The 19,991-nt window shown below is 42.7% G+C and overlaps 1 protein-coding gene across 2 annotated transcripts in view; it reads left to right on the top strand.

The window, feature by feature from the left end:
• Prkcq (protein kinase C theta) overlaps positions 1 to 19,991 on the top strand; it is a 136,604-nt gene that overhangs the window by 33,372 nt on the left and 83,241 nt on the right. The window lies entirely within an intron of this gene.

Raw genomic sequence — 19,991 nt, 5'->3', positions numbered from 1 at the left:
TCTACCACTGAGCTGTATCCACAGCTCTGATTTTACATATTTTTTCTTTCTTTTTAATTTTTGAGAGAGGGTCTTCCTCTACACCCAAGTAGAGCCTTGTGCTAATTTTATTTTGTTTTTGTCACCCTAACACAAACTAGGGAAGAGGGAAGCTCAACTGAGAAATTGGCCTGTCTATCAGTGGGACATATTTTTGATAAATGACTGATGTGGGGGTCCAGCCCACTGTGGGTGGGGCTTCCTTCTTCCTCTGGTCCTGGAGTGAACAAGAAGCAAACAGAGCAAACCGTGGAGAACAAACCAGTAAGCAGCATCCCTCCTTGGTCACTACATCAGCTCCTGCCTCCAGGTTCCTGCTCTGCTTGAGTTCCTGCCTTAACTTCCCTCATGGACCATGATTAGGACATATAAGCCAAATAAGGCCTTTGCTGGCCAAATTGCTTTTGGTCAGTGTTCTATTATAGCAACATAGCAATAGATAGCAAACTAGGACAGCCACGAACTTGTGGTCCTCCTGCCTCAGCACCCTCTGTCCCACAGTAGCCACGGTTATAGCCCTATGTCTTCTGACCTGCTAGGAATTACTTTCTTTTGTTTGACAGAAGCCTTCTGTGACCTGCAGTTTTCATTGCCCAGATCCATAGATTCTCTGTGTCCCTATTGTTTTCCTGCAGATACCTGAGGAAGGTATGGCATAGATAGCCATAATGAGCTTAGATTTCAAAGAAAAAAAAGCAAGCAAATGACCTTGTCCCAGTAAATCTAATGTTCAGCCGATCTGACATCCCTGTTACCTCTCCAAGCTGTAGTGGAGAGCTAACATTTCAATAGGGTCGGAGAAGTGCACCTGATAATCCATAGAATTAAACTCAAATCCTGCTCTCTCTTGACTCAGGAAAGGTAGGCGCTCTGATTGTGTAGATGTTGTATTGTCAATTCTTCAAATCTTCGTGGTTTCTCTTAGAGCTGTTGCATTTGTCTGTTGGTTTTAATTTCTTTACATTTAGTGTATGTGTGTGTGTGTGTGTGTGTGTGTGTGTGCGCGCATGCATATGCCATGATATGGCATGCAAGTCAGAGGAGAACTCAAGTTCTATCCTTCTACTCTGTGGGTTCTGGGGATCAAACTCAGTTTGTCAAGTTGGGCGTCACACGTGTGCCTTTGTTTACCGAGCCATCTTACTAGCCCGTTTGTTTGCTTTGATTCCACTGAAATACAAGTGTTTTGGGGAGGGCGTTCCTATTTCCACCAGCGTTTGCCCATATTCCATACTCAGTCAATATCCATAGTGTAAGTGTTGTCACTGAACAGATTATTTATGGAATGTTTCCAGAATTTGAATGCAGTGTTTCTCCAAGATGGCAGCTTTCTGTCAGTACATTAGCCTCAGTATCATGGAGAGCCCAGCTACTGTGCCTGGAGGTGGGGGAGTCACAAATGGACTGGAGAGATTGATCTCTTCCCTGTCATTTTATGGTGAAGAAGCTGTGCCTCAGAGGTCCCGTGACATTCCTCAGTTCCTCTCTGAGCCTTGCAGTGGCCTCTTCATCCTTTCAGGATGCCTGAGCATGCTCTGCACCCAGAGCCACCATACACCTGTGTAGCTCTGCCCCTGCCTCTACAGTCGGGGTGCCCTGGAAAAGTATGTGATTGCTTTCCTTAACCTTATTCCGTGTGTGTGTGTGTGTGTGTGTGTGTGTGTGTGTGTGTGTGTGTGTGTGTACATAAGTGGGTATGTGCATGTGGAGGCTAGAGGTCAATTTTAGACATCTTAGTACCTATCCACATCATTTTTTAAGACACAGTATCTCACTGAACCTGGAACTTGCCAAAAAAAAAAAAAAGTTTACCAGAAATCCACTGTTCTCATCTCTCCAGTGCTGGAATTAGAACCATACCCCAGAACTGGAGTCCTCATACTTGCCCTGCAAACACTGCCGACTGAGCTGTCTTCCCACCCCATGACTTTAAACCTAATGGAGCAGAATTGCTTTGAGCTCAGCATTTTAATAAATTCATATAGCAATGAGATATGACCTAGAGAACAGGAAAAATCATTTGCAAGTTAAATATGAATATATTTTGGTGAAAGTGCGAAGAGTGGATATTACTTCACTTGGAAAAGGGAAGCTTGGAGGTGATTTTAATATGCAACACAAACATGAGAATAAATAAGAAGGGAATACTGGCCAACAGCGTCTAAAGCTTCACCCAAAAGAATAACAGCTTGGAGTATGTAGGAGAATTTTCACTTGTTTATTTTTTAAGAAATACATAAATGGTAATAATGAGAAAGACTCAATCTAGGCATCCTAACATTCACCTCAGCCTCGCCAGATTTCTATTTTTGTGGAACTGCTGGATTAGTGAGCTCTTCAGTTAGTGAAAGCCTGCTTCCATTTCACTGAAATATTTACTGGAGTGGGTTACAGTGCTCCCGGTAGGAATGGGAGAACATGCAGCTAGAACTTAGGAAGCAGCGATCAAATTCCGGACCTAGGAAACGGGAGGCCTTCCGACTTGTTTTGATCACTCCTCATGTTGCTGTGACAAAAACCACTCAAGGCAGAACGGTTTCCTTTGCGGCCATAGTGTGAGGCTGCAGTCCGTCATGGCAAGGGGGTCATGGCAGCAGCAGATGAGGCTCCCTGATTGCCAGCTTAGCACTGAGTCCACAGTCAGAAGTGGCCGGAGATGAATGCGGCTGGTGAGCTTACTTTCTCCTTCTGATTCCATCTGGGACCTCAGCCCATGAAATGGTACCTCCCACATTTAGGGTGGGTCTTTCCACCTCCATTAATCTAATCTAGAAAATCCCTCCCAGACCTATCTGAAGGGTTGTTTCATTGCAACTCTAAATCTCATCAAGCTGAAAATCAACGTTAACCCTCACAGTACTTGTTTCTGCTCTGGTCACTAGCATTTGTACGAGTCTAAGTCTCAAAAGAGGACTGAGAAATCAGGCCAAATTTACAGCTGACTCCACAGAACAGGATGGATCAGTCGAACGTCGGAGCCAAATGGTGACACAGGCTGCTGGTAAACTAAGTGAAGGCCAAATTGAGATCTTGCTGCAGTACAAGCCTTTATCCAGACTCAGCACTTCAAAAGGTCAAGAGCAAAGTGGGACCCATGTCTGAAGCCACCTGCAACTCCAACTCCAGGGGAGCAGGAACCCCCTTCTGGGCTCTGCTGCTACCTGTACTCACATGCACGTATCCACACACCGATATACACAATACACATAATTATAAATAAAATAAATCGTTACAAAAAAATGAGCACACTGGGGAGCTAGGACTTTAGAACCAACGTTGTGATGGACAGAACAGGGGAATTTTAGTCAGCTCCTATTTCCAGATGAGTTAACTGTTGAATGCAGCAGCCTCCTCAAAAGTTCATTTGTTCTTGGCCTGCATTGATGAACCTTTAGTGGGTTCTACTCTAACTTCTGTTCAAGTAACATCTGAAGAATATTGCTTATTCTGGATATGTTTTATAAGCACATTGACACAAGGAAAAATGTCTGCCTTCACTGAGACTTTAAGGACATATAAATCAAAACAAGTTAGACATCACAACTATTACAGCAACTGTTACCAAGAAGGAAGTAGATAACGGTGGATGCTGCACAAAATAGAACCCCATGCCTTGCTGACAGAAATATAAATGGTACATTCCCTGCTGAAAGCAGCATAGTGGTTCCTCAACCAGATAAACAGAATTATCCCCTGATCCAGGAATTCCATTCTTAAGTGCACCCAAAAGAATTGAAATAAGGACTCAGATGCTTCTTCACATCACCACTATTCAGTGTACCCCAAAAGTAGGGGCTGTTCAACAAGAGGAGAATAGACAAACAAATGTGGCATATCCACAGTGTGATATTATCCATTCTTTAAAAGGAGCAGGGGGCTTGGGAGACAGTTCTGTCAGGAAAGGGATTGCTGTGCAGGCATGCTACCTGAGTTTAACCCCTGAAACCTGTCTTAAAAGGCCAAGCTTAGTGGTCCACACTTAATTCCACAGCTTGGGAGATGAAAGTGACAGGTGAATGAATCCCTTCGGCTTGCTGGCTGGCCAGCCTACCTGAGTTGGTGAGTTCCGGACCAATAAGAGATCCTGTCTCAAAAAACAGGGTGGACAGTGCCCTGTGAAACAACTTAAGGTTTACCTTTGGCTTCTACACACATGGACACACACACACACACACACACACACACACACACACACACACACACACACACACTTATACTGCAGAACAGATGAACCTTAAAAACATATGTGTAGGTGAAAAAAAGTTTCAGTGTATATGATGTACCTAGAGCATCCAAGTCCATCAGGTCAGAAGGCAGCAACGTGGAGTGCTGGGGTGTGGGGGTGTTGGTGTTCAATAATAGAGAGTTTGGGCTTAGAATGACAAAAAATGTTCCAGAAACTGGTGGCAGTGGTAATTGGGCCATGAGATGAACATGTTAGGGTCATTGAATTATGCACTTCAAGAGTTAACATGGTAAAGTTTATGTTTAGTGTTTGTCACCAACACAAAACCTAGTAAGTATAAACTCACTACCCTGACCGTCACTACTGCACGGAGAATTTTGGCCAAGCTCTTATGCCTGTGCAAAGGTGACCACAATCAATGAGTCTGGACAGCTGGAGAAAGAGAAGCTCCCTAGAATGGTTGGAGCTGTTTGTTATGGGGAAACATGGGTGAAACAGCGTGACAGCCCTTCATGAACTGAGAGGATCCACAGTGGCAGAGCCACCACCCTTAGGCACCTTTTCAGCATAGCATGGTGACAGAGCCAAGATCAGTGGGAGAAGTGATATATGGGGGAAATGATAGACATTTCAGAGTAGGAAAAAAACCTCTGACCTTCCATGGGGCCCATGATTGGAGAGCCAGAAGGCCTTGATAACATTAAGGATATGGAAAAACAACGCAAATTCTCCATTTTTAAATGGTGATTGGATATTCTGAGGGCAGGTGAACTAGTGCAAATGTGCCCTGCTTTTAAAGAGCTGTTCCCAGTGTCCTTCCGACCGAGCAGTGTGCCTGAAGATTGGAATGGAGGATTTGGGCTTCACACTTTCCAATGGCACTGCTTCTCTCTCCTAAAAGACTACTCCGATGTGGATTGTACACCTTCCATCTGTTCAGAGCCTGGCTTCCCGAGCTCACCACCAGAGTTCCAGCAAGGAAAGAACTGGATGTTGAAACAAACAGGTTAGTCTAGCATTCTAGTTCCTTCTAACTCTGCTGCCTCCAGACTCAACCACAGGAACTGCCGGTGTTCTGCCACCCTGGAGCAACATCAGGAATCTGGGAAAGAGGAGTTTCAGTCAGGTGCTGAAGACAGAGCCTGAGAAAGCCGCAGGAACTCCTGGCCGCAGTGAGCGAATTACTCCTACCAAGAACTGGCCTTCCAATTTCCCCCCTATTTTGCCTAAAGGCTAGACTTCCCATTTATATTGCTTGCTTTTTATTGCCACATCCCCAGTGAGGAAGCTCTCAACTATGGAAGCCTTTAGGGAAGAAGGAGTACCGGAAGGGTAGAAGCGGAACCAGAGAAAACAGTGTGTGTTCTGCACTTCCTGGATGTCTGGTATAAAAATCTGAAGACAGGGTGTGACTTCATCTTGGGAGCAACTGGGGTGACGGTATCTTTGGAGAAGACTAGAGAAACATGAGATAAACAATCGTCGTGAAAGACAAAAGTCATCTTTTAATCACCATGCCTCTGCTAGAAGGAACAGCTGCAGAGCAGGCAGTGGGAGCCCAAGGAGCCTGACAAAGATCTCAACCCAGCTCCCTCAGGAGGATGTCATTAAAAATAATTAGTTATAGAATAGCACTTAGCTTACTGAAGATCAAATAATTGTGAGCTTCCAGAATAGACCCCGAGGGAGGGAGGAACATTTGTTGCATCGTGCCTGGAGGAGCTTCTGTGGCACAAGGGTCTCACTTCTCACTTGACTGTGACACTCTGCAGAACTGGGCAGACAGCTTCATCTCTCTGAGTCAAGGTCTCCATCTGTGAAACAGCAGCAAGATACACCAAGATGTGAGGCACTAAAATGGGAGAAACGAAGAATTGCTTTGACTACATGTCATAATTTTTAGCCTCTATGGCCATAATTTTTTCTAAAAGGTAAGTTGAGGTATAGATTAATAAAATTTTTTCTTCATTAGAAAAATATGAAATTTCATTTTGAAAAAGAAAACAAGGGAAAAGCAAATGTCTGCGAATGTCTGTGAGGGATTGATTATTGTTATTATTCATATTGTTGATTTATGTTGGAGGATCTGCCTACCCTGGGCTACATCAGCATCACTTCCTGAGCTCCTGGTCCTGGACTGAATAAAGGAAAAAGTTGGCCGAGCACTGGTATGCATCAATCCATTGCTCTCTGCTCTTGACAGTGGATATAATGTGACCAGTTCCCACAAGTCCCTTGCTGTGACTTTCCCACAATGATAGACTGTAACCTTGAACTAGGAGCCAAATAAAACCTTTCTCCATTAAATGCAGGCACTGTCTCAGCTGCCCTATGATGGTGTGCCTAGCCCCCAAGTGGAATGTGGGAGGATTTACTAGGCACAGCAAATCCACTGTAAGTCCACCACAAAATGTTTTCATAGCACCATGTAATACTTTAAAAACTGACCATATATGAATCCAGCACGGTGGATGACACTCCTATGGGGAACTATGTATTTGCTGATTTGTGTACTTTGAAGTTGAGGATGACTTCAGTTCTCTGAATTGAGAATTTCCCATTGTGCGGCCTGCAGGATTCTTCTATGGTTCTGACATCCGAGTGTTGCCTAAATCACTTTCCACACATAAAACATCATGATGGATTGGCCTTCAATGGAACAGCGACCTGTCAAATTACTAACTCCTATCAAAACTGGAGATCTTAATGGGTGCAACACTGAGCTGGCACTGGATAAGCAGGTCTCACAGGGAAAACGGGCTGGGACTGGAATGGGAGGACTTAGGCCAGGCCGCTTCAACATGAGCAGAAGCCGTCACTTGAGAAGTCTTCCAAGCACTCCTTTCCTTTCTGCTTTCTAATGGAACTGGGCCATCCTACTTGACAAAAATGGTAGGGTGACTTCATGACTGATGATGAAAGGACTTTCCTTTTCTTATAATTTCTTATGATATATTAGTTATACCAATAATCACTTTTTCTAGTGGTTTTTAAGTTAGCATACAAAGTGATGGGTTTCATGAATGCATTTTCACATATAAATGAAATTTTTCTCACAGTTGCCCCTCGGCTCCCCCATGCTCCCTGCCTCTCTCCTCCCGAAGAGTCCCACGCCCTCTGCTTACCTGCCACATGGGTTCCATTGCCTTTTTCTCCCTCTCCTCCCTCCCTTTCAGTTTCTTCCTCATGGCTCCTATCCCTCTCTATTTTTATTCCCTACACACATGTATATTTATTCTAATCATTTTTAAGAATCAGAATTGTGAACTCTAAAAATAATCATATAAAATCACCTAAAATCAAATCCACCCAAGATAACATTTTGGTCCAAACTTTCTCTCACTAAAATTTATGCATGCATCTTTAAAAATAAGCTCTTGTTATAAATACTATGGTTATTATGCCTCTGATATAACCACATATTATGCAAATATTTTTACTTTAATGAATCATAATTAGTTCATTGTAAAATATCCCATTGTAGTATAGATCATATGGTTAAGCAATGTCACGTTTTTTGATATTAGTTCATTCCAGTGTTGTTATTATGAAATAATTCTGCAATAGGCATTCTTGCAAGTATATCTCCATAAATGTACCTTATTGTTTATTATTTAACTATATTATTTAAATTACTTAATACGTATTTTCTCTCCTTTTCAAAAGATTTATTGCTTTCATTTGTGTGTGTGTGTGTTGTGTGGGTGCCCACCAAAGCCAGAAGAGGCTATCAGATCCTCTACTGTTGGAGGTGCAGGTATCTGTGAACCACCACTTTTAGGTGCTGGGAACAGAACTCTTTGGTAAGAGCAGTACATATCCTTAATAGATAAACCATCTCTCCAGTCCCCATATTTTCTCTAGAGATTGTACATCCCTTATGGCCAGATCTGCTTCAGAATCCGTATATTATAAAGGTGATGAAATTATAATATATTACCAATAAACTACAAATGGGGCCATATTAATCATTTGTCTCATGTATAATTTTACTACAAATTTAATTTGCATCACAAGATAAATCATTTTCAATTTTCAGAGCTTTATAAGTTTTGGAGTTGTAGAAATGGGATTACATACTTGGCTAATTTACATATTTTTGGTTTCTAGTGAAATTGAACTCTTTATATTCTATTAGCTATTCATATCATTTTTCATGTGTTGCCTGTGTTGAGCTTGTTCTATACTTTTCTTAGGGTGTTTGCATTTTTCCTGATAGTTAAGAGGTTTTACATATGAGTCAAAAGTATAGTCGCATGTTTTACAAAGTTGTGTCTGTCATTTAAAATGCTTTGTTAGTGTTCATCACAATTGGCTTTTACATAAAATAGTGCTGACATGTTTTCCTTATGGAGCTTCTCTGTGGTGTCATATCCGGGGAGTCCTTCCTAGTTCCAAACGATTCTAATCACTAATGGACATTATGTAGTACCTTTACTGGTCAACTGGTTTCATTTCTACATGTCTTCTATCAACCCAAATTTTAATTTGATGTTGGCTTTGATACAGGCTTTAATCAAGGGACATAGTCCCATTTACTAACAAACCTTCCCTTTCTTATTGTCTTTAAGTATCATTTAAACTATATACAGAACTTACATACACATGTATCATATCTTAATCTGTTTCAGATCTTCTATTTTGTTCTGTTTATCTGACCTTCTCTTTTAACACCAGTTCTACACTATTTCCATGATTACATAGAATTTTCTCTATCCATAAGGACTGTTGGAAATGGGGAAATGATTGGGTAGAGCACATAGAATTTTTAGGACAGTAACAATGCTCCATGTGGATTCTGTTGTTGTGGGAACATGGCCTTATTTGTCTATCCAAACCCATAAAAAGTTCAACAACAAGAATGAACCTTATTGAAAACTGTATCTTCTGTGTGATGATAGTGATTGAAACAGATGTGCCACTCCAGTAGGGATATGGGTGCTAGGGAAGCTATGTGTGAGTGGAATGGGACTGATGGGAACCCTCTGCACTTCTCTGCTCAGTTTGGCTGTAAACTTGTTCCATAAAATAGGATACATTAAATGAAACAAATACTAGACAATGCTGCTGAAATCATGGCTCTATTCCAGTGAGGAATATAAAAAGGCAAATAGAGCATCCGCTAGATTGTGTTTTAGCAAGAATTATGTTTCAAATACTTTGTTATTATACAATAGTATTTATCAAACTCTATGGTGAAGGACCAAATTTTAGAAAATCCCTTTTCCTATAAGAGCTCAGCCATCTTTGTTTGTAGTTGGAAATCTATTTGTTACACTTGGATTTGTTACATTGTCCATTGTGGCAGAATGCCTGGTGTATGCAACTTAAAGGAGGAAGGTCTTACTTTATCCCTTGGTTTTGGAGATTTCAATCCACCATAGCCGGAAGGGACAAAGTTGGACAGTTCCCATCCTAACAGCCAAGAAGCACAGAAAAGACATGGAAGGAACCAGGCTTACATGGGGTTAACTGAGCTGATTTCAGGGTGAGCAGCTCTAATATTCCATATAGGAACACAAGCCATCACTCAGTCATCCTCATAGGTGAGTGATGTCAGAGCAGTGGATTCAGGCAGTAGGAAGATGATGGACTCTAGGCTCCTCATCCCACTTCACAGAGAAGACAGATAGCATGGATATCTTATGTTGGTTTCTCTGAGTTTCAGTTCTATTGTCTGTTAGTCTGTTGTATGAGAATCTAGACCAAATGACTACCAAGGACCTTTAGATTTTTAAAATGGGAGAGAGATTAGGGAATTCCTATTCTGACTTATTCACTGCTCTTATAGTTTGAATCTGAAATTTCCCCCAGTTTCATGTTTTGAATGAGTGTCCCTCTGCTGGTATCCCAGTTAGACTTAACTGTCAACTTGACACAGCCTAGAGTCACCTGAGAAGAGAGTTTCATCTGAAGGATTGCCCAGATCAGTTTTGCCTGTGAGCATGTGGAGAACTGTCTTGATTGATGCCTACCAGGATGCCCCAGCCTACTGTGGGTGGCACAATTCCCCATGCTGGTGATCTTTGGCTATATAAAAAACATGAGTCTGTGAGCAAGTCAGGAAGCAGCATTCCTCCATGATTTCTGCTTCAAGCTCCTGCTTGAGTCCCCTCCTTGACTCCCCGCGGCGATGAACTGTGACCTGTAAGTGGAAGCCAAATAAACCCTTTCTTCCCCTAAGTTACTTTTTCTCATGGTATTTGTCACAGCAACAGAATAAAACTAGAACAACTGGTAATGTGAGTTGGGGAGGCTGGGGAGCCTCTAAGGGGTGGGCAGGTTGCTGACAGAAGGTTATTTAGAGCATCTGTTTGAAGGTTATACCCCATCCCTGGTTCCTGTTGTCTGTACTTCCTGGCCTGCCATGATGTGAATGGCGTCTGCCACATGCCTCCACTGACATGCACTGAGCTGCTCTGCTCTCTCTTCCAGCTATGATGGGTTAAAACTCTGTAACTGTAAGCCAACATGAATCATTCACCTCTTGTTTCTATCAAGTATTGTGGCCATAGTGAAACAAAAGTAACTAGTATGATTGCTGTTTTATACTTGATTCATCCATTCGTTTGTTCATTGTGAACATATTATAAGTCAGTCCCTATGTTCTCCGCACCTTAAATGAGATGGGAATGAGGGAAACAGAGAGAGACAGATTATCCTAATTCCCCATGATTCCTTCTCACTGTGAGCCCAGAAGTCACTGAACTTGACAAGGTGATGGGAGATGAGGAGCATGGAGTAGGGAAATGTTTTAACCATTGCCACTTTGATACATTGATTTAGAAGGAGGCTTCTCACCCTCAGCTATGCTGGCATATTTAACATGGAGCACCACCCTGGGCATTGTTGGTTACTTAGTAATACCCCCGGCCTTCACCTATAGCCAACAGCATCTGTTCCCTCTATTTATGACAGCCAAGTCTACTTACTGTCTCTAAACTTGAGCAAATGTCCACTGGGAGTAACAACAACCTGGTTGAGGCTTACAACCTCTTAAGACACAGGCACTGTGCTCGATGCTGTGCAAAACAAAAGAGCAGGAAGATTCAGGCCTCACCTGGGTGGTTCACTCCAGTGCAGTTCACTCCAGTGCAGTTCACTCCAGTGCCGATTCTGTATCTCGAGTAAGCTCCAGGCACCTGGAGTCCTTGCTGAAGCTCGGCTTGCTAAGCCCGGCAGTTTTAACAAGGCAGATCCAGAGGGCTGGAAGGTTTGCTTTGCTAGAGACTTATCAGGTGATGCTGATATTGGAGGATCTCCCAGGGACATATTTTAGGTGTTACCGGGCTTCTGGCTACATCCTTTAGGGATGGATTACCTGCTGCATCTGTGGTCAAAAATACAGTAAAACTAATTCTTTCACTCACGTCAATTCATATTTTATACTTTATGAATTAGGCCTCGGGGGCCAATGAGATGGCCCAGTGAGTAAAGAGGCTTGCTGCCAAGCCTGATGACCTGAGTTTGCTCCCATGACCCACATGGGGAAAGAGGAAAACCGTCTCCTGCAAGTTATCTTCTGACCTCTACACACATACTGTGGTACATGTGGACTGCCCTCCAACCCCGTATGTGTTCATACACACAAATAGAAAATTAAAATGTCATTCTAAAAAATGTTTAAAAAGAAATGAGGCCTCAATGAACTGATTAGTCAAACCACAATTCACGAGATGTCAGAGGAAAAAAGTAGAGAATCCTGTAAGTTGGCGCAGCAGCAGTAAGGAATGGGTTTGTATAACACATTAATCTTGGCCTCCTTCTAAATTAGCAAGTCAGTAGTAGTGAATGGGCTAACCCAGAAATGTGGATGTTGCCTAATTTTATAGTTTACATGGAGCTGAAGCTTCAAACTCTGACACCAAGTTTATAATTAGGAACGTTTCCGTATAAGAACAAGACATGGGCAAGTCACACGGGCCCAAGCACACACATCTGTCCACATTTCTTTCCTTCCTGATCCCCTTCCCTGGGCCATCATGTCTCTGTACCTGCAGTATCCTTATGTGACAGAAATGACCCATATCAGCATTATCTGTCCGCACTAGTGCAGAGAGGACTCCACCCAATACTATTCTGTGCAACACCATCGGTTCATCTAAGGACAGCTATTTCCGCTCCCTGTGGTGATACCAGCGAGCACTGTATTTTCTCTGAAAAGTGTCACACACCCTCAGGAGGAAGTGGGGTGTGGTGTTAATGCAGCAGTAAACACAGGAGTGTTTTGCCATTGGTGTGCCCTGCAGTGACAGTTCACTCTGCTGTTTCTCCTCCTGTCTCTGACACCACGTCACAGCTCTCTGCTCACAGGAGAAGGCCAGAAAGTGAAGGCCAGGGTCTTAGTGCTTCATTTCCTGCTCCCTCAAAGGGAAGAGGCCAACCCTGAACTGGGGTCTCATAGCTTATCAAGAGTTAAGTCCCTATCAGATCCGTGGATCTAGTACAGCACCTTACGACCTGGTTGGTGGTTTAGCCAATGTTTATTGAATAAATGTTTATGTCACCTCATCTACTTGGTCAGTAGTTTAGGCTTATGAAGTGAGCCATAGTATGAGTTATTATATTTTTATTAAGAAGCACTTCAAAGGATATCTTGGGAAATCTTACAGGATCACAAGTAACTTCCCCCACTGACCACTCATAAGCATTTTCTCTGGATTAATTCTTTGAATCTTCAGAACATGGACAGACCCAATGCCTCAGAGATTTCCAGGAGGTGGATCTACTATATGCCTCATTTTGTACATATGTAAACATAGTCACAGAGTTTCAGACATTTGCTTAAGATGTGGAGTTGGAATATGATAGAGTTGACTTTATACTGTGGTAGTGTCATTGCAAACCTATGAGCAGCTTCATGTTTTCACTCATCCCAGGGTCCCTGTGCCCCTGGGAATATTGCCAAGGAGATGTTAGACGACGGTAAACTCTCTGTCCTGGGACCTCAGTCTCAGCTTCTCATCAGGTGCCTTTGACTTGGGCCCAGGCCCAGCTTTGGCTTACGTGTTCCACGTGGTTCAGTTTTCTTCACTGAGCATCATTAGCATCAGAAGGCGAAGTCACAGCATCTTAGAGATAGCTTCAGGGATGCTGACACAATAGCATCACAGAGATCATCTTTTCAGGGTCAGCTTGACACAAGGAACAGAACCTTAAATTATGTGTACTCCTGTAAACGGCAGCATCTTCATGCTTGCCTTATCACAGACAGGATTGCTGGCTGCCAGCATGGCCCCGGCTTCAGTGAGAGAACCTGTCTCAAGGGGAAAAGGCCAGAGAGAGATAGAGCAGGACACTGGACATCCTCTTTTGACCTCTGAACAGGTGTACAGTCACATGTACCCAAATACTCACTTGCTTATAAACCACACACACATACACCCCCTACACACAAACATACACAAGGCACACATTAAAGAAAACTTTGAATAAGTTTAAAATAAAATTTCTGGGTGCTAAGAAAGCATTCAGTTCTAGTCTAGATGACAATGTTAGGTTTTTGCCTACAAAATAATAATTTTTGCAGTACTTAGTGCTCACTGTTTGGAAAGATAGACATGGTAGGGTATTAAAACAAACCACAGATTCTTTAAGAGTCTTCTAATCAGGAGAGTGTGCTCCCACCCCTGGAGTCAAAGCTGGCCTGGAATTCTCTTTGACCAATTATATGTGGCAGAAGGATTTGGACTGAGTTCCATGGCCAGCCTTGAAAGGCTCAGCAGTGCCCTTCCCTCTCACCCTCTTCTAGTGCAACTGCCATGCAGACAAGCCCAGGATACTTCCAGGAGGATGAGGGACCTCATGGAGAGAGAAGCTGAGCTGGCCTAGCTGTCCCCACTGAGCCAGCTCACATGCCATAAGATGTGAGCTGTCCAACTGAGCACATCTCTAATTGATGGCAATTAATTGCGAGCAACAAATAAACAGTTGGTATTTAAGTGTCAAGGTCATTTGTTGTGCAATTAAAAAATAACTCAAAGAGCAGGAAGGATAGGCAAACACAGCTGTGACCTTCATAAGACACAAAGGAGGAATGTAAGTTCACAAATCCTCATTTTCCTAAATATATTAAGTCTATCAGGAAAGAAACTAATGGTGTAGACCTGTAATGTCAGCTAATCAGAGGAGATTGTAGTTAGAAGTTTTTCTGTGTCCTGGCTGGTGGTCGGGACAAATCTCTCGGGCTCGTGTCTCCCAGTTATATTTGGCTTATATTAATTATAACTGCTCGGCCATTAGCTCAGACTTATTACTGACTAGCTCTTACATTTAAATTAACCCATAATTCTTATTTATGTTTAGCCACATGGCTTGGTACCTTTTTCTCAGCTCTGCCTTGTCATATTGCTTCCTCTGTGTCTGGCTGTCGACTCTTGACTCAGCCTTCCTCTTCCCAGAATTCTCCTTATCTGCTTATCCCACCTACACTTCCTGCCTGGCTACTGGCCAATCAGCGTTTTATTTATCAACCAATCAGAGCAACACACATTCAGGGCATACAGAACGACATTCCACAGCACTTCCCACTGCAGGAGATCACAAGTTCAAGTCGTGAAGGAATCCTTAAGTTCAATCTCTAGTGCTAGCAAAGAAAAAAGAACCAAGCATACCAGCTGGTTTTCATCATAAGTAAGACTGAAGAGTGAGGAAATGAAGTTGAGAGTGGGAAAAAAAACTTAATGAACTGAGACATAAATGGGGCAGTTGAAGGATGGAGGACTAGAAAGATGGCCATTGTGCATGGGTGTGGAAGGATGAAGACCTAGAAACAGGAGCAGTGCAAACAGAGCCCTAGAGATGGACTCAGGGTGCGCTCAATAAGTGGAGAGTTCCAGGTAGCTTTTCTGTGGGAGAAAAACATTAATTAAATCCATAAAGGCTTTGAAATGTCAGACTAAAAATTATGACTTAACTCATTGAAGAGTCACAGCATTTTCTTAGGCAATGGGGTAATTTCATCAGAGTAAGGCTTTTGTGGTTCCATCCATGTACGGAGGACTCGGTAGGGGAGTTGTTGACACACATCTTGTGTAGTAAGCAAAGAACACAGATAAGAACCAGGGCTGCATAGAACCTCAAGGGCCATCCCTAGTGACCTGCTTCTGTCATCCAGGCCCTACCTTAAGAAGGCTCTATGGCCTTCAAAATAGTGCCACAATCTAAACACCACAAGTTCAAAATATAAGCCTGGGGGAGACAGTTCAAAGTCAGTTATAACAATCATACTTTGCTGAGCAATTATAATTGGAAGTCAAATTCTTTGGTTTCTTCATTCCCAAGTTTAATTCTAATTACCGTGTGTTTTCTCTTCTGAATGTTAAACATTTTGAGACAAGTGATAGCTGTTGTGTTTTGTTTGGTTGGTTGGCTGGTTGGTTGGTGATTTGATTGGTTTGAGGATTTTAAAACAAGTCTTACTACTAAATAGCCCAAGTTGATCTCAAACTTATGATCCTGCCTCAGCCTCCTGAGTCTTTGGAATATAGACAAATGCAAGCATGTCTAACTAGGTTACTGTTTTTGTTTTATCTTTCTTATTCTTCTTTAGCACTGAGAATCTCCAACTAAACTGTAGCAATGAAATATTGTCCATTTTTAAATTTTAAAAATTTGCTAAGTGCTAGGGAGTTGGCCCAGTCAGTAAAGTGTTTGTTATTCAAAATATGAGGACCTGAGTTCAGACCCCAAGCACCTGGGTAAAAAAATCTTAGCATCATGCCTGTGTGTGTAATTCCAGTGCTGGGGAGACGCAATAAGAGACACAATAAGGAAGATCCCAGGGACTTGCTGGTCAGCCAGTCTTGCGAAATTGGTGAGCCCTGAGTTCAATGAGAGATCCTGTCTCAAAACAATAAGGTAGAGATCAATTGAAGAAAATAACCAGCATCAGCCTCTTGTATATATACACACACACACACACACACACACACACACACACACACACACACACACACACACGGGGGGGGGGGGGGGAGGTGGAGTGGGGGGGTGGGGGGTGGAGATCATGTCATTCCAGCCATTGAGCTCATGAGAACATGGGTCTTCTGCCTATAGCAAATGCTGGGAACTTTCCTTGCAGTCCACTTCCTCCTCTACAACTCTCTTGCATTCCATTTGAACATCATGTGTCTTTACAGGTAAGAGGAATACATGAGCAAAACACCAGTCTCCTCAGTTCCTGTGACTTAGTTCACATTTACTGCCAACTATATCTGACTCTATATATAAGCCACAGACAAATTTGATCATATCTAACAGGGAAAACAGTGAGTTTGGAAGAGTGAAGATCCTTCAGAAATTTCGAGTATACGTAATGATAGTGTTTTTCAGCTTTGATAGCAAAAACATGAAGACTGCATGAGTGAGCTGCTATCTATCATGATAAGTGCTAAAACAAGATTATCATATCAGAGGGTTGTAAGTACTGTATGAGAGATATATGTAGGGTTTTATGAGGACATGCTAGCAAAGCGCAGACACAGGTCACATAATTCAGCCAATATGTGCCCCTAAAAGACTGTTTTCCCCTCTCCTCCTGCCCCATTTGATACAAATCAATAAAGAGGAGAGAGACTATCAGAAAATGTATCAGAGTTTTAAGACTAATAACTAACGTTTATTGAGAGTTTAGCGGGTGCCAATTCCATTCTAAGCACCTTTCATGTGTTTGCCCATCTAATTCTCACAGCCTTTTGAGAGTGCTAATGGTAACAGCAGTGCTTTCAAACGAGTAAACGGGCTTAGGGAGGTTAAATAACTCCAGCAGCCGAACTCAGGAGAACATCCATCTTCTGCCTGGGACAAGTGCTGGGAAGTCTCCTTAGGGGTGCACTTCCTCTACAGCTGTCTGGGCTCAGTTTGAACATCAGATGCCATTGCAGGTAAAAGAAATACACAAGAAGAAATGATGTGCAGCGTTACTTTTGAGAAGTAACTTCTTTGGCAAAAATGCATTGTATAGATGAGATGGGGGAATTCGCTGTGGAAGCGTATAGAATCCAGTCTTGGTAGGAAAGACATTCAGGAACTATATATATATGTGTGTGTGTGTGTGTGTGTGTGTGTGTGTGTGAGCAAGACACAGAATTATTTTCAGAGTGGGGAGAGGATGTATGTACATATATATATAATTATATATTGTTTTATATATATAGTTATATATATATGGGGGTGGGCGACTATGACAGAGTATCTCCAGAATTGGGTGAAATAGGAAGATATTCCAGGGACAAGGTAAAGTTTTATTCAAAGTCTAAAGCTGTGCAGCAGCTGTAGTTCTGCTGAATCCTAAGATGGTTTGGGCTGCAACATGGAGATGTCAGGGAACAAGAAGTGGCCAAGATCAGATGAGTGTGGGGATGCAATCTGCCGCAGTGTGTGAAAAAAGGGTGGTGTAGAACGAAGCTGTAAAGAAAGGGAAAGAGGTGGGGCAGAGATCATGGAACTAGGTTGTGGAGCAGCGGGAGCAGGGTAAAGTCAAAGCAGAGACCAGTACCATGACATTTGTCACTGAAATGGAAGAGTAAAAGAAGGCAAGATAGCTGGAGGGTAGTGGGAAGGGACTTTAATCCCAGGCAGAGGCAGGACTGTCTCTGGGTTCTAGGCCAGCCAGGTTTACATTGTGAGTTCCAGGTCAACCAGGGCTGTAGAGTGAGACCCTATCTCAAAAACATTTTTTAATTATAAAGGGCGGGCAGATTTGAATGGGAAGATGTCACATTCCAGATGGTTCTGGGTGGGTACATAAGGGGATCTGCGTATGGAAACAGGAGGGAGGCCCGCATGTGTGACTCTATTGCTCAGCTAATATGTGGAAGGACTTGATCCCTGCCCTGTCAGAAACAGCTTGGCCTGTCAGTCATCTTCCATACACATGTGTTGTGACCTGTAGGACTTTTATGGGTGGTGAGGGAAGATGAAATTGATGTTTACAGTTCGCCAAACAGAACTTTGCAAGCCCAGTTCTCAGGCATCCTGTGTCTCACTTACATTCGTTTGTATACAAGAAATTCCCCTATTTCAATACCCAGGAAATTTCCCCTCTTCTCTCCATGAGTTCTGAGCCCCCAAAAGGAACTCACAGAACTTTTCTATGTTAATTTCATCCCCCATTGTTCATCATAGAGCTTCTTTATTCTTGACATATACGTCCACATAATACCTGCTCTATCTTCTAGACGTCAACATGTATGTCTTATCATGTCACTGTGGCCAGACCTTCAGAAAGGGAGCCCCTGACGAGGCTGGAAAACAGACACTAGCATTGAGTAAACTGTCAAAATGCTCTGAGTGAGGACGTAGAATAAATAAATCCGGGGAAATACACACAAATCTGCATCACTTATTAAATAAGACATCGCAGCTACCTACACAAGACCTCCAGGAGAAGAAAGGGTTTCACTGCAATTTCCTTCCACTCTGGAATGGATACCCTTCCATACTGTAACACTAACCCTGGCAGACCTAGAGATTTCCATCTATTCCTAAGATAGATTCATTTTGAGCTGCTGCTGCCCAGTTAGGAGCCTAATATAGCCCGTGACGAGTCACCAGAGGTTAGGGTGGTAGTAACTTGGGCTCTATGAGTCAAGGATTCCTCCAGGTTCAAGTCAAAATGGCCTTCTTACCTTTACTAGTGTAGGGTGAACTGGAACAAGAGAGAGGAAGCGAGGATATTGCTTTATTACTGAACACTAGATGACAGTTTCAGGCCTACCAGAACATACAAAGAAGCAGGCAGAAAAAGTAGAGCTGGGGAGACAGGGTCACAGATAAAGTGCTTGTCCCACAGTCATTAAGACAGGAGTTCAAATCACCAACACTCACCCAAAAACTAGGCAAGTGTGGCAACAAGCTTCAATGCTAACACAGAAGAGACTGAGATACGGATCCTGGGACAAGCTGGCTAGCTAGAGTTGCAGGAATTCATGAGCTCTGGGTTGAGCCAGAGACTCTCCCTCAACAAATAAAAGTGGAGAGCAATCGAGAAAGACACCCAGTGTCAACTCCAGGCCTCCCCATGTACATGCACACACAAGTACATGTACCCACACACACATGAACATCCATATACACATACATGCTCATCACTCACACACATACATACATGCAAGAAAATAACTATAAAGGAAAAGGTGTTTAGTTGGAGTAAATGGCAGAGCAAGCAGAGATGGAGCTACAGATGAAGATTCAGACTAAGGGTGCTGATGAGAAGGCTCAGTGATAAAGAGCATATGCTGCTCTTGTGGAGGACCAGAGGCGGGTTCCCAGCACTCGCACTGGATGGCTCATAGCTGTCTATATCTCCAGCTCCAGGTGTTCAGCTCTGTCTCCTGGCTTCCTTGGATATGTGCATGCGGTCACACAGACACACACGTAAATAAAAATAATCTTTAAAAATTAAAAAACTGAATTACACCAACTCTCAAAACCTGTAGCCAACACTGTGGTCATTTCCATTTAAAGCTCCGAGAAAACATATTAAAAACCCTGGAGTTTATGAAGTACTTTGCCCTTAGGATGAGACACAATCATACAATGGTCAATGGTTTAGAGGTTTTTAAAGTGGTTCGAACATTTAGTAGCTTAATTGCTTGTGTCTGTTTAAGTGTGTGTTTGTCTCTGACAAGAGCAAACCATATTGAAAATATCCAAAATAAATCCGGATCAGCTGCTAACTGCTGAGAGCCAATTCCTGACACACATAAATAGACTACGTAAGAATGTTGTGGTGTCATATTTAACTGGTGTGACTAAAATAGAC

This window comes from Peromyscus californicus, unplaced genomic scaffold (assembly GCF_007827085.1).
Source record: "Peromyscus californicus insignis strain IS unplaced genomic scaffold, ASM782708v3 Scaffold_8__1_contigs__length_139910024, whole genome shotgun sequence".
NCBI classification, from domain to species: Eukaryota; Metazoa; Chordata; class Mammalia; order Rodentia; family Cricetidae; genus Peromyscus; species Peromyscus californicus.
Note: the sequence above shows the minus strand (reverse complement) of the source record. Positions and strands in the feature narration are given on the sequence as shown.